General features: G+C 39.0%; 1 protein-coding gene across 2 annotated transcripts in view; it reads left to right on the top strand.

Moving 5' to 3' along the window:
• Positions 1–24,646, top strand: part of KDM7A (lysine demethylase 7A) — a 63,441-nt gene that overhangs the window by 944 nt on the left and 37,851 nt on the right. The window lies entirely within an intron of this gene.

Below are 24,646 nucleotides of genomic sequence, written 5' to 3'. Positions count from 1 at the left end.
CCGGTCCAGAGCGGCCGCCGCCGACTCGCGTGTGTTTTGCGAGCCGAGCGTGTGAATAATAAAGGCCCGGCGGCAGCCTCCCGGCTGCGGGGAGGAGGAGGTGGAGGTGGCGGTGGGGATTCACGGGCAGTTAAACAAAGGAGCAAGTTGGGGGCCCGCGGCTCAAGCGGCTCGGCCGGGCTGAGGCTGCGGGGCTCCGAGTTGCCGCCCCCATTATGTGGGGAGCCCCGGCGCCGGCGTGCGGGCCGGGGAGCTGGCGGCGGTGTAGGAAGTGGCTTGTGATTGACAGCAGGACATTTAAATACCCCCGGTGTAACAAAAACAGGCTCCCGGCGTTGCCGGCGAGACAGCCGCCTCGCCCTCTGCCGGCGCGGGGCGGCAGAGCCCGGCCGGGCCGAGCGGAGCCGAGCCCAGCGGCCCGGATCGGAGCCGGCCGCCGCCGGGCCCCCAGGGTCCGGAGGTCCCCGAAGTTGCCCGGAAAGCCGTGACCGCACCGGGGTTTTACACCTCGCCGGAGCAGCCGGCCGCTGAACAAAGCGGTGCGCTGGGGAGGGCTTCCCGTCGGGGAGAGGTGTCGTGCGGCAGCGCGCCGGCGGTCCGGCCGCGCTTGCCTTTCATCTCATGCCCTCTGCGCTTGCAGGAGAGACACGACGATTGTGTGTGTGTGTGTGTGTGTGTGTATGGGGTTTTTTTTGTTTTGTTTTAATTTTCTTTATTTATTTTTTTCTTTCTTCCCCTCAATGGCAAAAGAAAAACGCTGGCTAAAAAGTAGGCTGTGTATCTAGGGGTTACTTAACAGTAATTATTACACATGGGTGTTTTCTTGCCACATTTTAGGATGAAAGGAATGCTTTCAGTATTTGAGAAGTTGACTTGTACATATGTTGAGTTGATTTGTTCTTTATATATGGATTTCCCTCGACTCAAACCACAGTATAATAGAAAGTATGAAAAGGGCTTTGTAAACCGTAAAAACTGGCAAAGCAGAATTGTTGTACCTTTAAAAATAACCCCTCATTAATAATTTTAACTAGACTGCTACTACCATTGCCAGTACTGTTATTTGAAGTTAGATGCGTGACAGCTTTTTTGGGTTAAAGTAGCTTAATAAAAGTTCATCAATACTTGGTTGCTGTTTGTAGTAAAGGTGTAGACATCTTCTGAAGGTCTTTGTACGGTTACAGATTCTCTCTCTTGCAAGTGTTTTTCTGCATTTGTGTGTTGCTCTTTCAGACTGTCTTGGCAATCGCGCAGCTTACATTCAGGCTTAACTTAAATGCCGGTCTTGTGCATTAATATTACTGGGGTACAAGGTATTGTTACGAGGAGGAAAGTATTGACTGTCTGATACAAAGGTGGGACAGACCACTCTGTAGCTTTCTTAAATCTCATTTTGCATAAAGATCCACGGTAGTTCTGTGCTTAAGCCCTCGTGTTCTCTTTTTTGGTAGAAAAACTGTGCTAGCACTGAACTGCTTTGATATTCTGAAACCCTAAGTATGGAAGGTAAGCAAGCCAGCAGGAGCCGGCAACAACCATGTTGCTCTGGGATTTAATTGCACACTCACACAGTCTTGGACAGGATTGTGGGAGACTGTTGTCCTCTCCCAGCTGTGGTCTGCTCTGGGAGTGCCTTTCCCCTTGATCTAAGAGTATCTGAAGACTGTTATATAGCTCATGAAAGAAAATATGCGCCCACAAATCTTGAAGTTTTTGATGAACTTCTTGGTTTCATGCTTTCTTGATTATTTTTTTTCCCCAGCCTGTGGAATGGGATTGATGTAACTTCATGTTAAGAAACAAGTAAACCCTATGCTTACTTAAGGCTGTGATGCACTAGCATGATTTGTAGCATGTTTTATTGGATTATAGACTCTTTGCTGCCTTCCTATGTGTAGTCAAGAGAGTGCTTTAGCATATGCTGGAGGCAGTACAAATTCTGTTCTGACAGAACACTAGTCCCTTTAAATTTGGTGTGATGTTATGTGATATTTTATCTGGGTGTTCTTGCACTATCTGTCTTCAAATGACTGTACTTTGGCTTGCTATCAATATATTGATATTATCAAATATGCATTTTATTGCCTCTGGCAGACACTTGTGTAAAAGCAAATAGTTTGATATACCTTACAAGGTTGCAAACCTACATTCTGTGTTTTAGTTACTCTACGGGCGGGCCTAATATCCGGCCACAATCTTGTGTAATTACCTCTTGCTGAACAAAAGAGTGCAATGTGTGTGTCTGTGTGGTTTTCTAGGCTTCATCACTTTCTTGAATGACTTGCAGGAGAGGAGAGACTACAGGGACTGAAGTGACAAACTGCCACATCTTTCAGATGGGCAAATCCATTTACATTTTAGACAATTTCTGTGTTTTCCCTGTCTTTTTATCTTCTTTAGATGAAAATATCACATTAGGCTGTTTCCCCCTTTCTGGCTTGTCTAGAATATACTCCAGCTAGAATGCAGCAGCAGAACTCCTGTATGCTGCTCTAAGTGTTCAACTTTTTCTTGAATCTGTTCAGTAGCTCTAGACACCTATTTAAATTCTTGGCTTCATCTTCAAATGATATGTATCATAGTGTGATACTTCTCGTTCTGTTTGTCTCAATTTTTTTGATGTTCTACCTCAGTTACTAGGTTAACTACGCACTGTCATCTTTTCTTGCTTGTGTTTTTTACTGTGATGTATGTGACCTTACGCACAGAACATCTTTTTAGCTGAACTTGTAGTCAGTGCTGTTCTTGGAATGTGTTTACGGAGTTTGCAGAAATCCTATTGTCAGCTTTGAAATGTTTGTCCTTTTTTCTGTCCATAATACCTGTACTCGACTAGATTTATGTGCATTGCGTAGATGTCACCTATTCTTGTAGACTAGATTTCAGACAGGTTGGAACAAACTTAAGTTTAAGCATGTAATTCAGGTTTTGTCTGCACAACATAATGTTGTCTGTAATGCTTCAGGAGGAAATGATTATAGAGTTAGCTTTTAAGGCTGTTTGTGTTGTAAAGCTGTACTGCTGCTGTACTGGTTGTAAAGGAACATGGAGAAGTCAGTCAGTCAAACTGAGAATTTCTGCCTCTACGAAGTTTTCTGTTTAGCACTTTTCCAAGGGATGCTTTGTTTGTCAACAAATATAAAGTCAACTTCTGGCATGTGTCAATGACAGTAGGGTAAGAAGTTATCAAATGTGTGAATGTCAATTACAGTAATGGTCTCTGCCTTTTAAAATGCCTGTAACCTTTTTAATATATTTTTTTAAAACAAAGGAAATCTTTTAATCTTCAAAGACAAAGCAGTGGGGAATAGGAAGGGAAAGCATCCTTTTTTGTTCAAAATTAGCAATTTTTCCTAAAATTTCATAGTGGTGTCAACTTTGGTGTCCCACACTCCAGGAGAAGAAAGAAAACAGTCCATCAGCTTTGCTCAGTTCACATCTTTGGTGTTTTGTGTAAATGAAACTTAAATTTAGAAGCCATAAATCCTTTTTCTTTTATACATTTTGTTATGTTCATAGAAATCATCATTTCATTTGAGCAGGTTGGAGGGCAATAAAGGAAATACAGCACTAATCTGTATGTAGTGTGTATGTATGTATGTACTTCTGTTGCAAAGCAAAATCAAATTGATTAAATGTATATAAAATTGTTTTTAAATTGATAGCTTTTGCTCTCAGGATTAATTCTGTATTCTGTGTAGCCTTCTTGAAAGAATTAACTTTTTTTTTCCTTTCCTAGAGCTGTTCATTGATGATATATAGAACTTTGCCATTAAGTGTTTGATGTTTTTTACGGCTTTGTCATTATTAAAAAACATTTAATAACATAATTTAAAAAGAAAGGTGATTCACGTACCTTTTGAGGATGATTATTTAAATTGCAGATGCCTTGAGGCTTTTTTCTCAAATGGAAAAAAATTTCAGCGCCAAAATCACATCTGAGCTAAGTTCATGTATAACATAGTTTTTCTGATATTGTATAGACTTGAGCATGTCTTCATTTGATCTCTGCAGAAACATAAAATTTCCCAGCTACTGCTTAATCTGATCCCAATTTCAAAATCAAGGTTCCCTCTTGCAGCTGTTAAGTTACATGGTACAGTAAGTAACATGTGTTAAGGTCCCTCTTAACACACTGGGTTGTACTCTGAAGGCAGGCTTTCTCCTTAAGAAAAGAAGGAAATGTACATGCTATAGTGACTACTTTTCCTGAATTGGTTCTTTGTTTTGGAGCTTTATACATGAGGTTCTGCACGATGGGCTTCGCCAACTCTTTGCTGCTGAAAGAGGCTGTCTCACTCCTGGCTGCATGCTACTATAATTTCTCTTTTGCTGGTTCAGTGCTTGTCTGATTGTTTGGTAAGTCAACTCTGCTCAGAAAATTGACAAAACCCATTCTTTTGCTGGGTTAGCTTTTTGTTGGGTTACTGAGCTGAACAGGCTCATCAAGGGCTAAGATGAGTCCCAGACTGTAGCAAAACACCGGTAAGGACCGTGTGGCTGGAGTTGATGATAGCGGGTGGGAAAAGACAGGGGAGTTGCCCATTTTTCTTCCTCGCTGCCCACTTTGGGATCAGTGGCTCACTTGGTTTTGTGGAACCTTGTCTTTTTGTCTCAGTCACCGTATGTGGTTCTGCTTTGAATCTGATGGCCTCGGCCCAGACCCATCTGCTTGTCTAGTGGGGTCCTTAGCAAGCAAGGCATTTCCAGTGCAGCTGCAGCATTGCAACCCCAGAGCATCATCTGTTTGCAGGGGCAGGCAAAGCTCCTGCATCTGTCTTAAAGGGACTTAGAGAGCAAGGTATGGTGATGCTCATGTCAAGAAATGTGGAGACTGCAAAGAGATTGCCTTCTGGTGCAGACCTTCTGTTTACGGAAAATTAAGGCCTCATTATGTCATCATAAATGTTCAGGGGCCTGAACTGAATCAACATATCATTGTTTGGTCACTAGAGCTCTGGTCTGGGACCAGAGGCTCTTGAGCTGACTTTGTGGCGTTTATAATGTATAAGCCTTAAATTCTTCCTGTGGTAACTAGGTGTATGTTAGGGAATGTTTCTGACCTCAAGGGAAAGTTAATGTGTTTGTTAACCTTATTTTTCTTTGGTTTAGCCTTATTTCCTCAGAGGCAAGATAGAAGATTCAGCTTAAGTCCAATGAGCTGTGTCTCCTCTGCCAAAGAATTAAGTGGCTTCAGCTCTTCTAACGGTACAAAAGCTGAAACAGTTTTGGTTAAACTGAGAAGAAACTAATAATAATAATAATGATTCCAGACTAGCACTTGTGTAATTGGATGTCTGTTTCCAGTCCTTTTATATTCTTCATTTGAGCAAGCCCATTTTTCTCCCTCTTGGTTCCCATCTGTGAAGTGGGAAGACTTATTAATATATATTAAAGTAGATGTATTCTACCATAATAAGCACTGTAGAGTAGTAAGTATTCAAATGCCTTCAATTTTTGAAACTGTGTAATAACATGTAGAATTATATGTACAACGTTTTTTCTTTACAATTTTCTTGAAAAACTGGTTTTTTTTGAAGTATGTATACTTTGAAAGTTAACACTTCTTTCCTTTAGATCTGTAATTTGGTAAGTTTTTTCATTTGATGTTCTGGAATAAAACATAGTAGGTGTTTTAGAATATGCATTCCGACATAATAACTAGGGGAAGGAAAAAAAATACTGTCCAATAAAGATCTGTAAGAGAACTGAAGGGTACATAATTCAACTTTTTAAATTAGAATTGCAACAAGATTCTAGTGAGTTTCTAAACAATTGTTAATTGCGAAGAGTTCTAATTTCTAAAGTACAAATTAATTATTGTCTATTCAATGTTACTTAAAAGATGTGAAGGTTCAGAATTAGTGATTTAAACAATACCTTTATTTTGTTTTGTAATGTTATAGTTGATCTATATCAATATTTTTGGTATCGTTGGGGTTTTTTTTGCCATTCTTGACCATGTGAATGAAGGCTCTTTATGTGTAATTTCACTGGCCAATAATGAATTTTTTTTATTAGCTAGTTAATTTATGATGATTTTATATTAAAAGTGTCTTTTATTGTTGCTTACATAGCACTTTAGTATCTTCCTTTCCTTTTGTTATATTTAATACATGCCTGATTTGATTGAAAAATTAAAATGTTGTCAGAAGGCTCTGTTTTGTGACTTCTGTATTTACAAACTACAGAGGTAAGAGAAGTCTGTGTAGGGGGCTGCTGCTTGGTACACTTAATTTCTGTGTATATCTGCTAGAAGCTACAGTGCTGAGTGTGAAATATATTCTTTTCCTTTAAACTTATCTTGATCTGTTTATAATGCTGAGTTCTCTTACAGCAGCACAATGGCAATAAAATGGATTAAGCCTTACAGTGGAGTATCACTCTGTTAACTGCCAGTGGGAAAAATCACATTAATTTTGTTTTCATTCTTCATTTGTGGTTTCTAGGTCTTTTTTTTTTTTTTTTTTTGTGGGCAGTTTTCATATTTCAGATTTCTTGTGTTCAGTGCAGTTTTTGGTGCACTTTCTATATCATCGTTTCAAAGATCACGTGATACAGTGTCTCTGTTCTGTTTACATGACAGTTTGCACAAGTTGAAGATGAACTCATACTCTTCATGTAAATATTTGTACTTTCCCTACATCATTTTAAAATAAAATACCATTGTCTCAAAACAAGTCTGAGTAATCAGTAAAGACTTTCATAGGTACATGAGCATGTTTCTGTTTAAGTATGTGCAAGTTTTACATTTGTGTCATTGCTGAAGTACGAAAATTCAATTAGCAACATTGCTATTGCTTTATTAGCAATGTAGAAGAGATATTTTAGTGAAATGTACAACTTTTAAAATAGCAAAGCTATTTTTCATTTTTCAGTCCTTTCTAATGTATTGTAACATTAGCTCATGAATACACAGAACTAACAATCTATGGAGTATGAATAGTCTTGAGATGTCTGCTGTATGGTGGTAATGTGGATTTATGTGGCTAGTTACATCTCCTCAGGTCAATTCTGCTTTTGAATGGAATTAATATTTAATACTGTTTTCTCCATTACTTCAGCATTAACTAAAGTAGACTTTAAAACTGGTCTTTCTTTTTGAAAATACTGAGTTCATTGTTGCTCAGGAAGACATAAATGCTGATGTTTGCCACAAAAGCAAGAAAGCTTTTTTTAAAAACCCTCCCACATCATTCTGTTTTAAAAGCCAACTGGAGTGAGGATGACTGTTCTAAATTTTTAATATATTGTGGTATGAAGTCTATTTATTTTCATTTGAAATTGTCAGCTGACATTGCAGCTAGCCTAGAAAATTAATTTCATAAATTTAATTGTTTGTTCCATTTACATTAATGCTTTATTAGAATCATAGAATGGTTTGGGTTGGAACGGACCTCAGTGATCATCTAGTTCCAACCCCCCTCCTACAGGCAGGGACACCCTCCACTAGACCACATTGCCCAAAACCTCATCCAACCTGGTCTTTTAAACACTGCCAGGGATGGGGCCTCCACAACCTCCCTGGGCAACCTGTTCCAGTGCCTCACCACTCCAACAATAAAGAATTTCTTTCTAACATCTAATCTAAATCGACCCTCCTTCGGCTTAAACCCGTTACCCCTTGTCCTGTCACTACACTCCCTGATAAACAGTCCCTCACCATCTTTCCTGTGGGCCCCCTTCAGAAACTGGTAAGCCACAGTTAGATCTCCCTGGAGCCTTCTTTTCTCCAGGCTGAACAATCCCAACTGTCTCAGCCTGTCCTCACAGGAGAAGTGCTCCATCCCTCCAGTCAGCTTCGTGGTCCTCCTCTGGACTCGCTCCAACAGCTCGTTGTCTCTCCTGTCCTGGGGCCCCCAGAGCTGGATGCAGTACTCCAGGTGGGGTCTCACAAGAGCGGAGTAGAGCGGCAGGATCACCTCCCTTGACCTGCTGGTCACGCCTCTTTTGATGCAGCCCAGGACACAGTTGGCTTTCTGGGCTGCAAGCACACACTGCTGGCTCATGTTGAGCTTCTCATGAATCACTACCCCCAAGTCCTTCTCCTCAGGGCTGCTTTCAATCCATTCCTCACCCAGCCTATAGTCGTGCTTGGGATTGCGCCAACCCACGTGCAGGACCTTGCACTTGGCCTTGTTGAACTTCATGGGGTTCGCATGGGCCCACCTCTCCAGCCTGTCAGGGTCCCTCTGGATGGCATCCCTTCCCTCCAGCATGTCGACCACACCACACAGCTTGGTGTCATCGGCAAACTTGCTGAGGGTGCACTCGATCCCATTGTCCATGTTGCCGACAAAGGCGTTGAACAGTGCTGGTCCCAGAACCGACCCCTGAGGAACGCCACTCGTCACTGTTTTCCACTTGGACATTGAGCCGTTGACCACAACTCTTTGAGTGCGACCATCCAGCCAATTCCTTATCCACTGAGTGGTCCATCCATCGAATCCATGTCTCTCTAATTTAGAGACAAGGATGTTGTTCTTATTCACTTACAGGCTCTTAAAGCACTATTCATGAAAATAAGTGCAAGGAAAGGTGTCTTTCTGAGAAATGAAGTCTTTGATATTGAGGATATAGGATTGATCTGATCTGTCATTCTTACCAGTTAGCAGGCAGTATTTTCTGAACAGACTGGCATTTTCCTTTTGGGATATTGATGTTTGAGGGCCAATAAACAAGGCCAAATCAGGTAAATGAAGAGCAACCAGAGAAATTGCTGTGTCTTCTTACCCAATAGTACTTGTAAAACTTCTTATTGGCCTGCCCAAGGTACAGATTTTTAGTTTTGTTTCAGTAACAAAAATATTTGGATCTCTTCACTAAAGGACTACATCATGCTGTTGACTTGCAAAACTCAGTGTCAAGAACAAGGGAAAGTGAAATGAGGCACTGCAACTTAGCATACAGCTTTCAGGGGTACTGATGGGCAGATCTCTGGGCTGCACAGTATGGAGCAGTCTACGAACAGTACCAAAAGCAAGATAGCCATGCTAATGTGACATTGCACCCAGGCAAATGTTGCCAGTCTACCTTTCAGGATAGTGTTTTCCCTTTCTGTTTCATGATGATGTGCTGTGTTGACATGCCACAGCCTCAAGCCCAAACATGCTGTCCTAGGTATTTATCTGTGCTTTATTATTGCTTATGTAAAATAGGACCAAAAGCATATTAATAAAAATAGTGTACAAATGTAGTCTGTTATATCTCACATTAAGTTCTGAATACACTATTTGTCTGCCTGAAGGATAGATACATCAGTGTGATGCACGCAGGTCAGCAGCAACTTGCTGCCTCTCATGCTGTGCCCTCCTGTGTGAATTACTAGGACCTCTGGGGGCATCACTTTGAATCTCTTAACGCCGCAGTAAAATGTGCTGCTCTGATGTAATGAGTGTAGGAGAAGTAGTTTAGAATACTGTTCTCGCTGACAATGAACGGGGCAGCTCTGCTATTGAGTGATTGGACTAGCATCCTTGCTGAAAAGTGTCTTATTTAACTGAGTGAAAGCAAATGCCTTGGCTGTAGTTTATACTTCCAGCATGGTCAGATGGCTTGTGCTTGAAGCATCATGAAACTTCAGTAAGAAGGATTTAGGTATGAACTAGATTTAGGAGTGTCACTTGAGTAGATCAGAATTTTCTGAAAGATTTAACTCATAAGCGCTTCTGCAAATGTTACCTCCTAGCTTTTATATTTTACCAGTAAGGGCAAATTGTAATTTTGTTTTGTTTTTTGGAATTGGTGTCTTGGCTGGCATTGCCAAATGAGAATGTATTGTGCATTCTATTTCCTGGCCCTTATTTGAGTGTGGAAACAACTTTATTGGCTATTGAAAAAACCACAAACCCTCCACTTAATGGAAGAATAAAACTTTTTACTCCCAGTTAGTTCTGGTACTGGATACTGAATAGACTTACTACTGCAAGAGAGATCAAAATCTTGTATATTAGTGAAAGGAAGGTATCACTGTTGGTGCCAGTTAACGTGAGGTGCCATTACCTGCTTCTTACAAAGATGCCTTACTTCAAACTGTATTTATCTTCAGAAAATGCAAGAATTAAGATTGGACTTGATGCAGCTGATTTAGGTTAGATTCCATTCAGAGAAAGATACAGAAAGCTACATTTTAAATTAAAATTAATGTTGATCATCAGTTCTTACTTTCGACATACCATAAAGTAGTTTCCATCAAATTAAAAACTCAACCATGCATCTGTATCAGCATCAGCAAGCCTACTGGCTACACTAGAACATGGATCTTCCATGCTTCACTTCAGAGTGATTAGTCATTGCAGCAGATACTTAGCACAGAGGCTTTTTTCACTCATGAATTAATGTTCAAATTTAAAACTCCAGATTCTTGCAGTACAAGTTAATATTCTCCAAGTATTCTTTGTTCTGATAGCTGTTTCCTTCTGTGTTGTCTTCAGTTTCCTGTCCTCTCTTCATCCAGCTTCTCACCTAGAAGACTCTCTCTTCTTCACTACGCTGCTTGCTCCCTTTTGTAGATACCCCGTGAGAACAGAAAAATCTCCTAATCTCAGTTCTGATTTTTCAAACACCTGAGTTCAGTTACTTTGTGTCTGGTACAGAGTTTTGAAAAGGAAGTATCTGCTTGACTCGCAGCCCCTTAGCATATAGTCAGTAAGTTTCCAACAATGATCACTTAGAGATTTGCAGTTTTTCTTCCAAACAGTATACATGATGCCAGCAAGGATATTAAGGGATAGAGAACATTTCCTAATAAAAACCTTGTTCCAAAGTATCATGGTGCACAAACTTCATAGAAAGCTGACGAATTTCTCAGAGGCTCAGAGCAATGCATACATTCACACCAGAAAGAGTCTCATCCAGCTTCCTCAGGTTGGCATTATAAGAAACCGAATTCTACTATGCTGTGTTAAGCAAAAATCCAGTATATAAAACACATTTACCTGCTACTACTGTCTCCAGATTCCCCATTAGCTGCACAAAAAAATATAACAGAAAAATAGACCATTCAAAACATTTACTAATGTGTTATAAAAAGTATGTTATATTTTACTAGTGTTGCCCTGGGATGGTGTGGGTAACTGCAGATAGAGGCTTTCCTGCTTCAAGCTGCTATATGGTCCATAAGGAGCTGTCTGGGAGTTTTCCATGTAGTTTGCATTGGGAACTCACATCACATACTGCAGGGATGCGTTCACTTCCATTCTTGGTACATGTGCTCCAAGAGCAGTAAGGAATGCATTGCAGTTCACTCTTAATTACATGATGTAAATTTACCGGTACCTGCTTCGTGTAAGTTTAGCCCAGACAAACAAGATGTTTGCTCAGAATCATTTTACTGATCATCCAATGATACTTAAAGGCTAAAGTTTTATTTTCCCATGTTTTACTACTTTTTCATTATTTTATCTCATTTCTTTGTCCTCCTCAGCACATAGCATTGCAATTTAAGACTATGTGTAACATCAAAGAAAAAAGAGAATTAGATGCAGTGCTATCCTATGAAAGACAAAGATTCAGCCAATTAAGGTGGAGACATGCATTGACATTCACATGCTGGGGGGAGAGAAAAAAGGCACAAGAATGCTAATGTGCAATAAACAAACAGGATTGTTCAGATATCTCAGCTCTGTTCCTTAATGTAAAGAAACTGCTTTTGGGAAAAGACCTGTGCTATGTAATACAAACAAACTGATAAACAAACTTTTCTTCTGTAATTGAATTGTAAGAAAATGGCTTAATACTTCACATTCAGTGAATTATTGAACTCATTAGACGTGCTTTAGAGATCATTGACCTGTAAATCTTTATCTAGGAAACACGCATGGTAAAGGATTGTTCTTATGTGAAGTATTTACTACTTTTTGCTAATTATTAAAGAAAAACCTTTTTGACACTTCTGGATTATGTTATTAGAGGTCATAAAGAAAAGAAAAAAAATTACTGTTGCTTTAAAACCAGAAAAGCAACAACTGTTAAGTGTTACTGGTACTCCAAAAAGTCTGGCAGGTATGAGTCAGGTTTTAGGCAAATTTAAAGTCCTCACCAGTTCCTGAAACGTTTAGAGAAATGGACAGTTCTGCGTTTTTTAAAAGAAAAACAGGTGCATTCGTAGTCAAGGGAAAGACTGTTACGTTCCTGTAGGAAGTGCTATTAAATCAAAAGACAGAGAAAAAATATTAGTATGTCTTGCAAAACGTTCAAAACGTTGTGCTGTACTGCATGCTCACTGGTTGTGTTTATTCACTAATGCTAGAAAGCAGGGACCAGAACTCAAGATAATCTTGTCAATGTCTGAGTGCCCTAACCAGAAGATTATGTTTGGGTCATGTTACATTCTGTTATGGGCCCATAACTCTTGGATTCTTTTCTGCAGAGTAAGAGGCTGTACGTGGGGGAGGTAAAAGGATCTTTACATAAAAAGTAACCTGGAGGTGAACATTCCCTTGAGATGTGTGGGCCTGAACTCCCACAACCTGAATAAGTGCTGCTGCCATCTCACTTGGAAAAACAAAGTAACTTTTCTGTTCATAACTATTTTTTGGTTCCTGGTATGTTGCAAATATGGCAGCTGTGCTTGCCTTCTGGCTTAGATGCCAGGGAATGTGGCACAGGGGGAGCAGAATAGATAGTGCTTTTGGAACTATTAGGTCAAATGGTGAGGTGCCAGTTGGCTGTAGGCACCTCTGTGGTTTGCTGTCCTTCTGAGTTTAGGTGGGCTTTAGGGGCCGCCATCCTTATTTGAATATTACCCTAATACCCTTATACAGATGTATCCTTTTTTTGTGCATTCATGCGGTTTCACCCTCATTCTTTTCTACTCTGGATGTGAAAGTAGTCGTTCCTTACAACTGCTCATTCCAAGGCTGCATCCTGTTGTACTTGCTATTTTAACTAATCCACTTAGTATTAATTGATGTGGAACAAGAGTCCTCAGATAGTCTTACTTTTGGTTTAAACCAGATTTATAACAGTGTAGTGATAGATCCAAATTAATCTAGAAAATTTTGATTTAATAAATAACTTCACAGAATCACAGAACCACTGAGATTGGAAGGGATCTCTTGACATCATGTAGTCAAGCAGGGTCAGCTAGAGCAGGCTGCTCAGTACTGTGTCCTGTTGGGTTCTGAGTATCTCCTCAAATGGAGACTCTTCCAATGTTTGACCACTCTAGCACCAAAAAAACCCCAAACCCGTAATTTTTTTCCTTGTGTTCAGGTGGAATTTCATGTACTTTAATCTGTGGCCATTGCCTTTTGTCCTGTCATTGGGCGCTACTGAGAAAGGTCTGTCATCAGGGGAATTTATATACATTGATATTTACACACATTGATAACATTCCCCCTGCACTTTCTCTTCTTCAGGCTGAAGGGTCACAGCTGTCTCAGCCTCTCCTCATCTGAGGAATGCTTTAGTCCCTTATTATCTTAGTGACACTTAGCTAGACATGCCTCAGTGTACCCATGTCTCTTCTGCTGGGGATCCCAGAACTGGACCCAGCACTCCAGGTGTGGCATCACCAGTGCTGAGTAGAGGGGAAAGATCGCCTCCTTCGATGTTTTGGCAATGTTTTTCCTAACGCAGCCTGGGAGGCTACTGGCCGCCTTTGCCACAAGGTTGCATTGATGGGTCATGATCAGCTGCTTGTCCACCAGGGCTACAAAGAAAATCCTTCTCTTGCAGAGCCACAATCCAGCCCATTTGCCTCCAGCATGCAATGGTGCAGATTACCCTTGCAGAGAAAGCCGGGGACCTGTAATCATGTGTACTTTCACTCTTGAATTGCAAAGACATAATTTACTTAGCTTATATCAAAACATTTTCATATAATCACTTCTTGTAGTATTGACACCCAAAATAAAACACTTGGATGTGTTGCTCTTTGGCAGACTTCCTGTCTTCTCTCATGGAAACAATTAAGCAAAATTTGAGTGAGAAATTTTCTCCTGAAGAATTAATTTTGTGTTTTTTGCAATAAGTGAACCATAATGTCTCCTGTATTTTTTACAGGAATGGTAACTCACTGTACCTTTTGCAGTAGGTCCTCTGCTTCCTGCTTCATACTTTTCTTGTGCATCTCTTTGAGCACCCTTGTTTGAATGTTATTGGTGTTTTTTCCCACTATGAAGAAAGAGGCATTGTAAGGGCTATATACATACACTAGAGTGATACATAGATAAAATCTTACCCCCCCCCCCCCCATCTACAAGCTGCAGAGTTGAGTCGTACAGACTTTGAAGTAAATATTACCTCTAAAAGTGTTTGTGTATAAAATCTAGAATAAAAGATGTGGATTTGTGTGTTTCCAAATAATTTAGATGACTCTAGCTTATGATAGAGCAAAACTGGTTTCAGAAGCCTGGATCTGATAGAGTTTTAGTTTAAAATCAGTATGCCAAATTATATCCAGAATAAAAATAATTGATGCAGATAAAATTAATCTTAGTCCTGATGTAACTCAGCCCCCAAACTCTAGCTTTGTTCTGCACTATTTGAAGTTTCTGCGTGGTCTGAAAATTAGTGTGCTTCATTAATTCCATCTGACGAGGATTGAACAGTTAGATTTCTATAGATGGAATAATGTGTAACAATAACTTCTTGGTATGTTATGGACTGCATGGATGCAGTTTTGGCCAGTATGGCCCCCTGGACCTCTATAAGCAGCTGAGAATGCAATAAAGATCTTTAAATTATGGGCATTATCTAGTTGATTGAAGGAGCTTATTCTACTTACTGCTTTGCCAGTCAGCCAATGTAACATCTGATATTTAAACTCATTATCTGTGTATCTGAAACAGTTTGCTTGTATCATAGCTTAAATAGAAGTTAATGTAATCAGCTACTCCATCTGCGTTTGAAACGAGGATGGGGAGCTAGAGATGATGAGCCAGTTTGCTCTCAAATTTCTTCAAAAATGAAGCGTCTGTCTCTGCTTGCTATCGACTGCAAGTCTGTTTGCATTATAAAAGTAAGGTATTTCAAAGCTATAGGAGCCATCATGTATTATTTTATGTTGTGGTTAGAAGATGCAGAAATTATTCTGCTTACTGAAATGCTTACTAAAACGTTCTTAGCAATGTCTGGAAAACATTGTAGACTAGAGGGGCAATTACACAGTTGAGAAGCAGAGGAGTTTAAAAATGTCTTTGTGTTTTTGGTGGTTGCTTTTTTTTCTTACAGGAGGAGAACTATTTAATGAGTTGAATTTTGAAGGCAATAAAATACTCATTTCAGGTACAGCTACAGAGAGTCTAAATGCTACTGAGAGTGTTAAGGCTACATAATAGGAGGCTCAAGGCAGCCTTCAGAACCAATCTGGTTCCAAAATTTTTAAACCAGTTAGGTGATACACTGTAGTCAGTGTAAGGAGCCAGTTAAAAGGTGTGCAAAGAAGGCTGAAGCCTAGTTTGCTGTTGCTACAGTCTGTAAAAGCAGTAAATCAGTCATATAGTAACCCAGAAATAAGGGACTTGCAACAAGGAGTCTTAAGGTTGTGCTCGTTACTGGTGCTAGAACGTGGGAGACAGAAAAGAGTATTGCCTAATGTTGTTAGCAGAAAGTCGTATTTTCAAATCATGCCTGATGTCATTTTCCAATGAAGGGACACAGTTTAAAAACAATCATTAGCTTCCTAATCATTTCCCTCAGGCTAGGAAACCATTGTGGATTTGGTACTGTTCACCTCCAAATCTTTTTATCATCACTGTGCTTGAGAACAAGACAGATCTGATGGTGTCTTACTGACAGTATTACTCAGGATGTCGAAAGCTTTACAGACTGTGCGTTGCATAACATAACGCAGTACCGATAGCACTCGTCATGCTTCATGATCTTTCTAAACAGCTCATCTTTATTAGGCAACCTGATCTTTCTAAACAACTCATCTTTATTAGGCAACTGGAATAACTAGCTAGTACTCTCTGTTGGAGACTGCAGTCCATGCCCTTTGTTGGTGAGGAGCAGTCAACATTTCCAGCTGCTGAGAAGGAAATGGAACTGCTGAAGACATACCAACAAATTCCCAAATTAATTAAATCCTGCTTTTAATATACAGTGCAGATCACCTAAAAGAGGTGGTTGGCCTAATATCTAATATCTGTTTGTTACGTAAGAATATTTTATTAAATTATATAATTTGTTTGTTCAGCTTGGAGAAGAGAAGGCTGAGGGGTGACCTCATTGCAGCCTACACCTTCCTCAAGGGGGGCAGTGGAGGGTGAAGTGCTGATCGCCTCTCTCTGGTGACCAGTGACAGGACATGAGGAAATGGAATGAAGCTGTGTCAGGGGAAGTTCAGATTGGACATTAGGAAAATGCTTTTCACTGAAAGGGTGGTCAGTCACCGGAACAGGCTCCCCAAGGAAGTGGTCACAGCACCAAGTTTGTCAGAGTTCAAGGTGTGTCTGGACAATGCTCGTAGTCATATGGCTTAGTTTTAGGTAATCCTGCAAGGAGCAGGGATTTGGACTTGATGATCCTTATGGGTCCCTTCCAACTCGAGATATTCTATGATTCTATAAAATTTTTTTAATGAGTCTTGGGTGTAGGTAAATCTGGAATTCAAGAACTGCTGTGAGTGAATATGCAAGAACCATTAGTGAGTTTTTTTCTACTCAATCTCTAAAAAATTAACCCCAAACATTAAGTCTTGTTGCTTCCCAACAAGCTCGCATAAAGTGATATTTCTTTTAAGAGCAGGTAGATACCTTCACACTTCAGAATGGTCATCACATTTCCCTCAGACTAGGAGGTGGGATTCTAGCTGAAAATTTGTCCTTCTGATTTTGTCCTGCTTTATGGAATGCCATGTTTGATGTGGTTTAGAAATGTGGCTTCTAAACTGTTTGGGTTACTTGTTTGTTTTTCTGATCTGTATAGTTATTGCTGTTCTTCAGTGAATTACTGGAAAGAGTCTTTTGTAGGCAAATAACGTACTGGTAGTGGCATAGTCATACCTCTGGCTGGTACTTGCCTCAGCTACTCTTGTAGCTGGAGCTACAGATAACTGGTCTCAAGGAACTGGTAAAAGTAAACACTTTGTCAAAGAAAAATTGGGATACCTAAAGGCAGTCAGACTAAGGCCATCTTAAATGCTGTGCTGTCTGAAAAACCTTGGTTCACTTATGGCATCTAGTGCTAACTCTTGGAGTTGGTAACATCTTTTTTGATGTTGTGCAGGGTATATAATTAATTTCTAGGAAGTTTTTCAGATGCAGAGAGGGATGTTCCCTGTAATCTAATTGGTAGGCTATTGGCAATTTATCTATTAGATCAGAGTAGTTCTGAGTATTCGAGGATAGTGAGAGTGAAGTTCAACACTGACTGGGCCTAGTAACTTCCATTGCCAAAAGAAGCAGTCTTGCTTCTCATATCCCTCTCTCCAGGTTGTACAGTCCCACTCCCTCTTAGGAATTGGCTCTGATAGTTGTACGACTGTGCTGTAAGCTAACTTGATAAACAGGCAGAAAACTGGTTAGGTTAGTTTCTGTCAGATGAGTGAAAACAGGTTACCTTGTAACTAGGCAAGTACCAGGGCCATTGCACGGAAGGGGAATGGGAGTGCTTGCTTGGAAGGGAGTGATTAACCTGCCCCTTCCAGTGGCTGCAAGGTGTTGGATCAATGCAAGCTATGTCATGTCAGTGCTTCCTAAGGTTTGTTTGTCATTTTGGATTGAACCTAGTTTCTCTTCATAGGCTATTTGTGATTCAGTTAATTTCTCTCTTCTTTTCTCCCCTCCCCTTCCAATGCCCTCTCTCTTAGAAACAAGTAACTAGTACGTCTGTTCTGTGTACCAAAGGCCCTTGCTACCTAATAGGAAACTCTGCACTGGACATGGAACTGAAATTTGTGTTGATTGTGGTCAAAGGACTTGGGATGCCATTAATTCTTAACACTACATCATATGCAATATTTCATGAAGATGGCTAGAGACAGAGTAATTAACAGGAGTCTGTATGCAAGTTGGTGCTGAGGAAGATTAAGACAGAAAACTAAGAATGTAAAAGTTGAGGCAAGCAAACATGTAGACAATATATAACAAAAAGAAAAGCTTATTTAATTTTCATTTTTTAAATCTTCATTCAGGAGAAGGGGTGGCCTTCACTTGCTCTATTACAGTTGTCATAGTTGCTTTATTCCTGAATGAGTGAAGGTCCAATTAACTTGTTTACTGACTTCCCTTTTCCATCCTCTTGTTATCTCTATAGTAGAGCTTAGCCTTTTTCTTCCTCTTTCTGTTAATGAAATAATGGTAGCAATTTTGAGTAGCAGTTTGTTCTTGAGTAGAATACAACCACACACAGGCAGTCAGTTACGAAGTCGCTTTCAAGAGAGCTATGGCAGCTGTTTTAAATGGGTTGAAGATTTTGTGGTTTGATGTATTTTCTTTTTCTATTCATAAAATCGAGACAGAGTGGTGGTTCTGCCTTTAAAACCTCTGTGGTTTGAAGATAGTATTTTAAAGTACTGGGGTTTTTTGCTGCTTGGATGTAAGGGTTTGGATTTTTGTTTCCTGGGGGTGTTTTTTGTTGTGTTTTTTTTTTGTTGTTGTTGTTTTTTCCTCTCCTCATTTGTAAGCACAATTATAACAGAATAACCCTGTCTGGGAAGTGAAATAAGGCAAATTATGTAAATAAGACGCAGTTACCTGTCAGGGGTTTTTACTAGGTTCTGGAATATCTTAGGGCGGAAGAGGTGAACTTTTGTTGGCTTGGAATCTTGAGGAGGAGATAAAAATACATGATGGAAAAACTTTCATAACCAGAATTAAAATTCATGTTGGCTGTGGTCAGATAAACTGGGACTCCAGTATTCATAGAATTACTTGAAATCCAGTGTTAATCCTGTTTCTTGTATCAGTTGTGGGAAGGACAGGACAGGTCTCATTTATTTCAGCAGGCTTCTAGCAGTTGCAACTTCGCTAAGACACAGTGCCTAAAGTAAGATTGGGCTATTGTTTCTCCTTTTCTTTGGTGTGTCACTCTGGCCACACTGGAAAAATGAATGGAGAAAGATGGGAGTCTGAACTGCAACAGAGAATCTTTGCGAATTCCTGAGATGAATGCTTTGCTTCATATGTGAAGGGTTGCACTGATTACTGGTTTTAAAGTGCTAAAATTTTTTTCTTCAGGTCAGATTGATATACATTTTTTTCTTTCTTTCCTATGAATCTTATGTCTTCATTCACTTGGTGGTGTTATTCTGGTTTAATTTATTTGGTTTCACACTGAAATAAGACCTTCAACTACCACTACTGCTTTTAAAATGCCTTTTCTCTCTTCTCTCACTGACATGCTGTTTAGTTTTGAGGTCTGCTGTAGTTTTCTTTAATGTTATTTTTCTGATCTTCTTGAGGCAGCTTATTTTGCTAAAATCCACATTAAAAGATCTGGACTCCTTCAGACCTTCATTTCTGTAAAACAATGATTTTAAAAGGACAGGGACAGAAATTAATTGTAAATACTCTTTTAAAGCAGCTTGATGCATTCAGTCTGGTTGGGAAGAATAAGTAAAAATCTCAGTTGGCATAGGAAGGAGGAAGAAACTGGGTATGTACTTAATAGATGATACTAAACAGAAGGAATACGTCAGAAGTATTTTGGTAATGTTACCTTGGCCTTGTCAGGAAATTGTCATTAGGAAAAGTACTTCTCATAAAACTGCTACACATAATCCATGATGATCGATGCTGTTATGAATTAAGCTGGACTATGTGTCTCTTCCCAGCAGCCTTACATTGTAGTGAAAAGGTTTTTTGCCTTCAGTGTGTATTTTTGCATGTAAAGCTCTTTGGAGTACGTACTTCTTTGACTGCAGTTTAAATAATTGGTTTACTTTTTTGCTTAAATTCCTAATAGTTACATGAAATCATTGTATAGAAAATGAACTCTCTTACACAATCTTTTCATAAACAGATGATTAGAAGTAAGATTGTGCTGATTATACCAAATATACAGTTGTCAAAGCATTTTGTAGAAGTAATGGTCCTTTCTCTCTTAACTTCGTTCTGGCAATTTCAATGAATCGAACTAATTGTACTTAAAATCTAGATCTTAGAAAAAAGCATGTGTTCAGTTTCAAAAACATATCAACTAATTTTCAGATTGGACTGGAATTATGGAATGGAAGAATCAATGTACAAATAATGTATGTCAGTGTTACTTCCCTGAGATTTTAGGTACCATGGTGATAATGTTGAATATACGGCTACATCCCTAAATGTAGGCAGAAGGCTTTGTGTATCTGTAACTGAACCTATATCATTATGGAACTTGATAGTTTTGTTCCATTGATCATCATTTTCCTATTAGGTTTCTACTTTTCAGAATCCATTCTGTGGAGTTGAGCTTGTTTTGACAAGATACCACATACTGGTTTTATTTATTTTAGCCTCTGTGCTTTGAGGGAGTGAAAAGCACTGTTACTTGAGAGAGAAATTATGTTTACTGATTTTTTTTCTCAATGTAAGAATGCACGTGGGTATTGCCATTAAAAGTGTCTTCAGTAAGGACAGCACTATTACAGCTAGCAAACTTAAAATTTTATATCTGGAGGTCGAGGAAGCCAGAGCCTTTGGAAGGCCCTTTGGAAATCAAAATAGGCTGTGTACCTATCTGCATGTTTGTGTTACTGTTGTGTATTGTGTTACAATACCTCATTTCAGATAAATGCTACATAATTGAGAAGCAGTAGGGTACAATAGCAAAGTCTAAACCTATGTAATGAACATTTCCATTTTTAGTGTGCAATGTGATGGTTAATCTAAAGTAGATTCAGATCTCTTAGGACTTTGGAAGTGTCAAAGCAGATGCCTCTGAGTAATCAAATGTCAAGAGTTTTATGTGCATTATGGCATGAGGCGTTGTTTTTCTTGTGATTCTTATGTGTGTTGTAGGATCATGCAATATTGAATGTTAATGTATTTTGAGTATTTTGAGAATTGGCCTTAACATATCATTTTTCTGTCCTTGATAACTTGGTTGGTGGAAAGTGTGTGAGTGAATATGTATTAAAACTATGTATGCTGTTGGGCCAACATGTATATATTTTATACAAATCTAAAGAATGATTTTTTTTTTTTCTGGAGAAAACTGGTAGCTCTGAGAGCGGGGAATATTTGCTACAAATATTCTGTGTTTTGTTTTTTATTTTTTAAATTATTTTTTTAAAGTGTTTTCATGCATGCTATTTGAGTTATGTTTATACCAGTCCTTCCTTTTTAAAAGGTATTTTATTTTCAAAAGTGAATATGGCAAAAACAAAGGCTCAAATATTTTTATGTTGAGTATTTTTTTCTGTAATTTATTTTAAGGCAGTATGGTTCTATATCTAGTGTATAGAAGTTTGTAACCTTTTAAAATTATTTAATTGCCAGAGTAAATTGTTGTAAGCCTAAAATTACTAGTATTGTGATTCCAGAATTGTTACCAGGCTTATCGTGGTAAGACTAAGAGATAGCTTGCACTTTCCTTGTGCTTTCCCATGATGCTTTTTGGTTTTTGATCAGTTTTATTATTTTGATGTAACTGCATGCATTTTGAATAGAGGGCATAAAAAAACCCATCTAGCTGGCACTTGAGGTTGAGGTTTTTAAAGCCCACGACCTTTCTTTTAAGTTTTAGATTCTCTTTCAAATAAACTTGATTTTTTTAGCTGTTTTTGTGGCTGGTATGTAGTCTGTCACACTATGACTTGTCTTTCTATTCCTAATTAAGTATTTTAATATTGTCCCTGAATGAGTGACATTTGATTGTGGCAGTGACGTCTTTAGTACTTCCATTGTTTTAACCTGTAAATATTGCCTACTTGGCATTCTTTTCCCACTTGGAAAGTATAGGCTTGAATTAAATAACTAACCAGAATTCCATAAAATTTGCCAAATTTACTTCCTACCCCATGCTTTTCTTTCCATTCTTGGGATGGAGTAGGAAAAGCTGTTCTTTGCATAACTTGCAAGCTTGCTAATTAATTTTGACAATAAATGCAATGGGTTTTGTTATGCTCAAAGAGATGAGGACTGAAAATAGCAACTGCCGACCTCGTTACAGGTAAATTGAAAAGTTTACTATAATACTTGCCTACTACTTAAAGAGTTATTTGCTCGGTATGTTAATAGAAATATCTCTCATCGCGATGATTTGAAATTCAGTAATAAGGCCTGATACTAAAACTACAAGTGTCAGTCTCCTTCTTATATGTGTATATTGTCAGCATAAGATTGCTAAACAGATATCTTTTTCCTATTGTTTAGCAATCATTTTTAGAAAGACAAAATAGCATAGAGGTGCAATAACAGAATATTTTCAAATACCATATCTTGAAAATAACATCAAGTTATGTGCTTGGTGAATAACTGCATATAACTGTAACATGTACCATTTTATTTTTATTTTTTTAATCTATAGGAATCTTATTGTTAGGGTTTCTAAAACCTATCTGAAAAAGTGAGTCAAGTGGTGGTTAATTTTTTTCCTTTGGATCAGCTTGTTAAACTGACTTGTCATGTTGGCTACCTGATGGTTTAGATCTGGTGAGAGAAACAATGGAAGTCCATGGTCAGACAGTTGGGGGAAGGAGGGTGGGACCTTTTTTTCAGCAGCAATAGCTACGCTTAGTTTAATATTACATGAAACCGTACCCTGCAGCAGTGACTTCAGGTTTTGGACAGTTAAGACTGTCCTGTTACTAATGAATCTTCGCTACTTCTGGAATTGACTTACTCCTTTCCTCATCCCTGTTAAGACACAGTAGGGACCCAGTTTCTATGTATCTTTGCAGCTGTTCTGTGGATAACTGGAAACTGAAAAAGGATTTTGGGGATCTGCTCTGTCAGATAATAGGAAACATGCCTATACCCCTAGTAATTGTCTATAGCCCTGCATTCCTAGTAACAGGGAACATGCTCTAATACCCCTAGTATTTTTCCACTGTTCCAGGATTTTTGTTGATTTTTTTTTTTTTTTTCCCCTGCTGGATGTCAAGACATTTGCTTTTCTCTCCTTTTACGGATAAAACCTGCCATGCTGTCTGAGGCATAGCAAGGAAAGGTTGTGGGTGCTGATGCAAGGGTGGACTTAAAGAATAGGATGTGCCAAGTTCTTGTTCAGAAATAGGATAGTAGAGAAAGAAAAGAACATTAATTACCCAAAGTGTTTATTCAGGGACAATATAGGAGGATCTTGGAAAATGTAGTTTTCAGTAATTTTATAGCTTGGAAAAGATACAAGGTATTGTGCCTAATTAAACATGCTAGCAAGAGTCCTGAACTTGCATTTTTGCTGCACAGTGACAGCAAAAAAAGTCAGACTGTTCAGGTCAGACTGTGGAAAACCAAGAGGTCTTTGGGCCTGAACTTTTTGTATCCCAAGAAAAAAGTAAGGGTCTTAAAAAAACCTTTGTCTCAATTTTGAACTGTGAATCAGTATCTAATTGTAAACCAGTATCTATCTAACACTATCTGTTGAAGAAGTAGTAGATGTTCCTGTGATGGCCTGTCATGTTTCCTCATCTGCTAGGTGAAGCTTATAGGTACACAGTGTCACGCTGGTGTTGAGAGAAGTGGAAGCTACTGTGGGAAACTTCATAAGAAGAGCAATTGCATCTGGAAGGAAGAGTCTGTTAGATTATTTTCCACATGCTACTGAAAGGGGTGAAAAAGGAGCTTATGGAATTGAAGTGATGGCGGGAAGACGGAATCCAAGAGGATGGTGTCCTGTGTATGACCCAGCTTCTTGACAAATGAACTCATTTTTTCCATGTTGAGGATGATCCATCTGTTTTCTGTAGCCCTTTTATTAGATCATTGAGAATTGCTTACATCTTTCAATTTTCAAGATTTATATTTTCAGTGTGCCTTGTGTACGGGAAAACTCAGAAATTTCCTGATAGGAATATCTTGCTGACAGATGATAATCTGGCCTGTTAGTCTTTTCAGCTGTGCCAGTTAAATTGGGAAAATGGGGATCCAAACTTAACTCATATCTTGACTTTTCTAGTGCTATGTGTTTAATCATTCCCTTCTATACTTGGAATTTTATATATACACTACTTATAAAAGATAAAATAGCTTTTCAAGTAGTTGTGTCCCTTTAAGGACACTGAAAATAAGGCCTTGAATCAAGACTGCTTTGTTTTTTTTCTTAAACCAAGATTCTTTCAGTCATACCAACAGAGGCAGTTAAGCAATCTGTAAACTATTGTGGTCGTGCTTGATAACATCAGAAATAGGGAAGATAAAAAACAGACTGGATTGAGAGCAAGCAGGTAGGAGATTTGGAAGGCGCAGCAACCTATGTGGTGACTGACATGGATCCAATACTTGTTCACAATGTCGTGCTGCTGTAGGAGAAAAGAGGTGCCAGGTGCCTTGGGTGGCTTACTGTGTACAACTGTGCAGTCTTCAAGGATAATGCTTCCTGTAAATGTTCTGGACTTTTGCAAACTCTTTGTGCAAGGCATTCCAGCATAATTGTGAAATAGTTGTTGAATCTGTCATAACAAATTATCTGTACTCATCTCTTAAATTCTAAATTAATAGCCATACTGCAATAGAGAACAGCCTCTGCAGGACTTTTTTTTCCCCGTGAAAGAAGCCTTATTTTCCCTTTACGGAAAAGCAGAGGTCCATTGGTATCTATCAGATATGTTAGA

The sequence above is a fragment of the Balearica regulorum genome, chromosome 1 (genome assembly GCF_011004875.1).
Source record: "Balearica regulorum gibbericeps isolate bBalReg1 chromosome 1, bBalReg1.pri, whole genome shotgun sequence".
NCBI classification, from domain to species: Eukaryota; Metazoa; Chordata; class Aves; order Gruiformes; family Gruidae; genus Balearica; species Balearica regulorum.
Note: the sequence above shows the minus strand (reverse complement) of the source record. Positions and strands in the feature narration are given on the sequence as shown.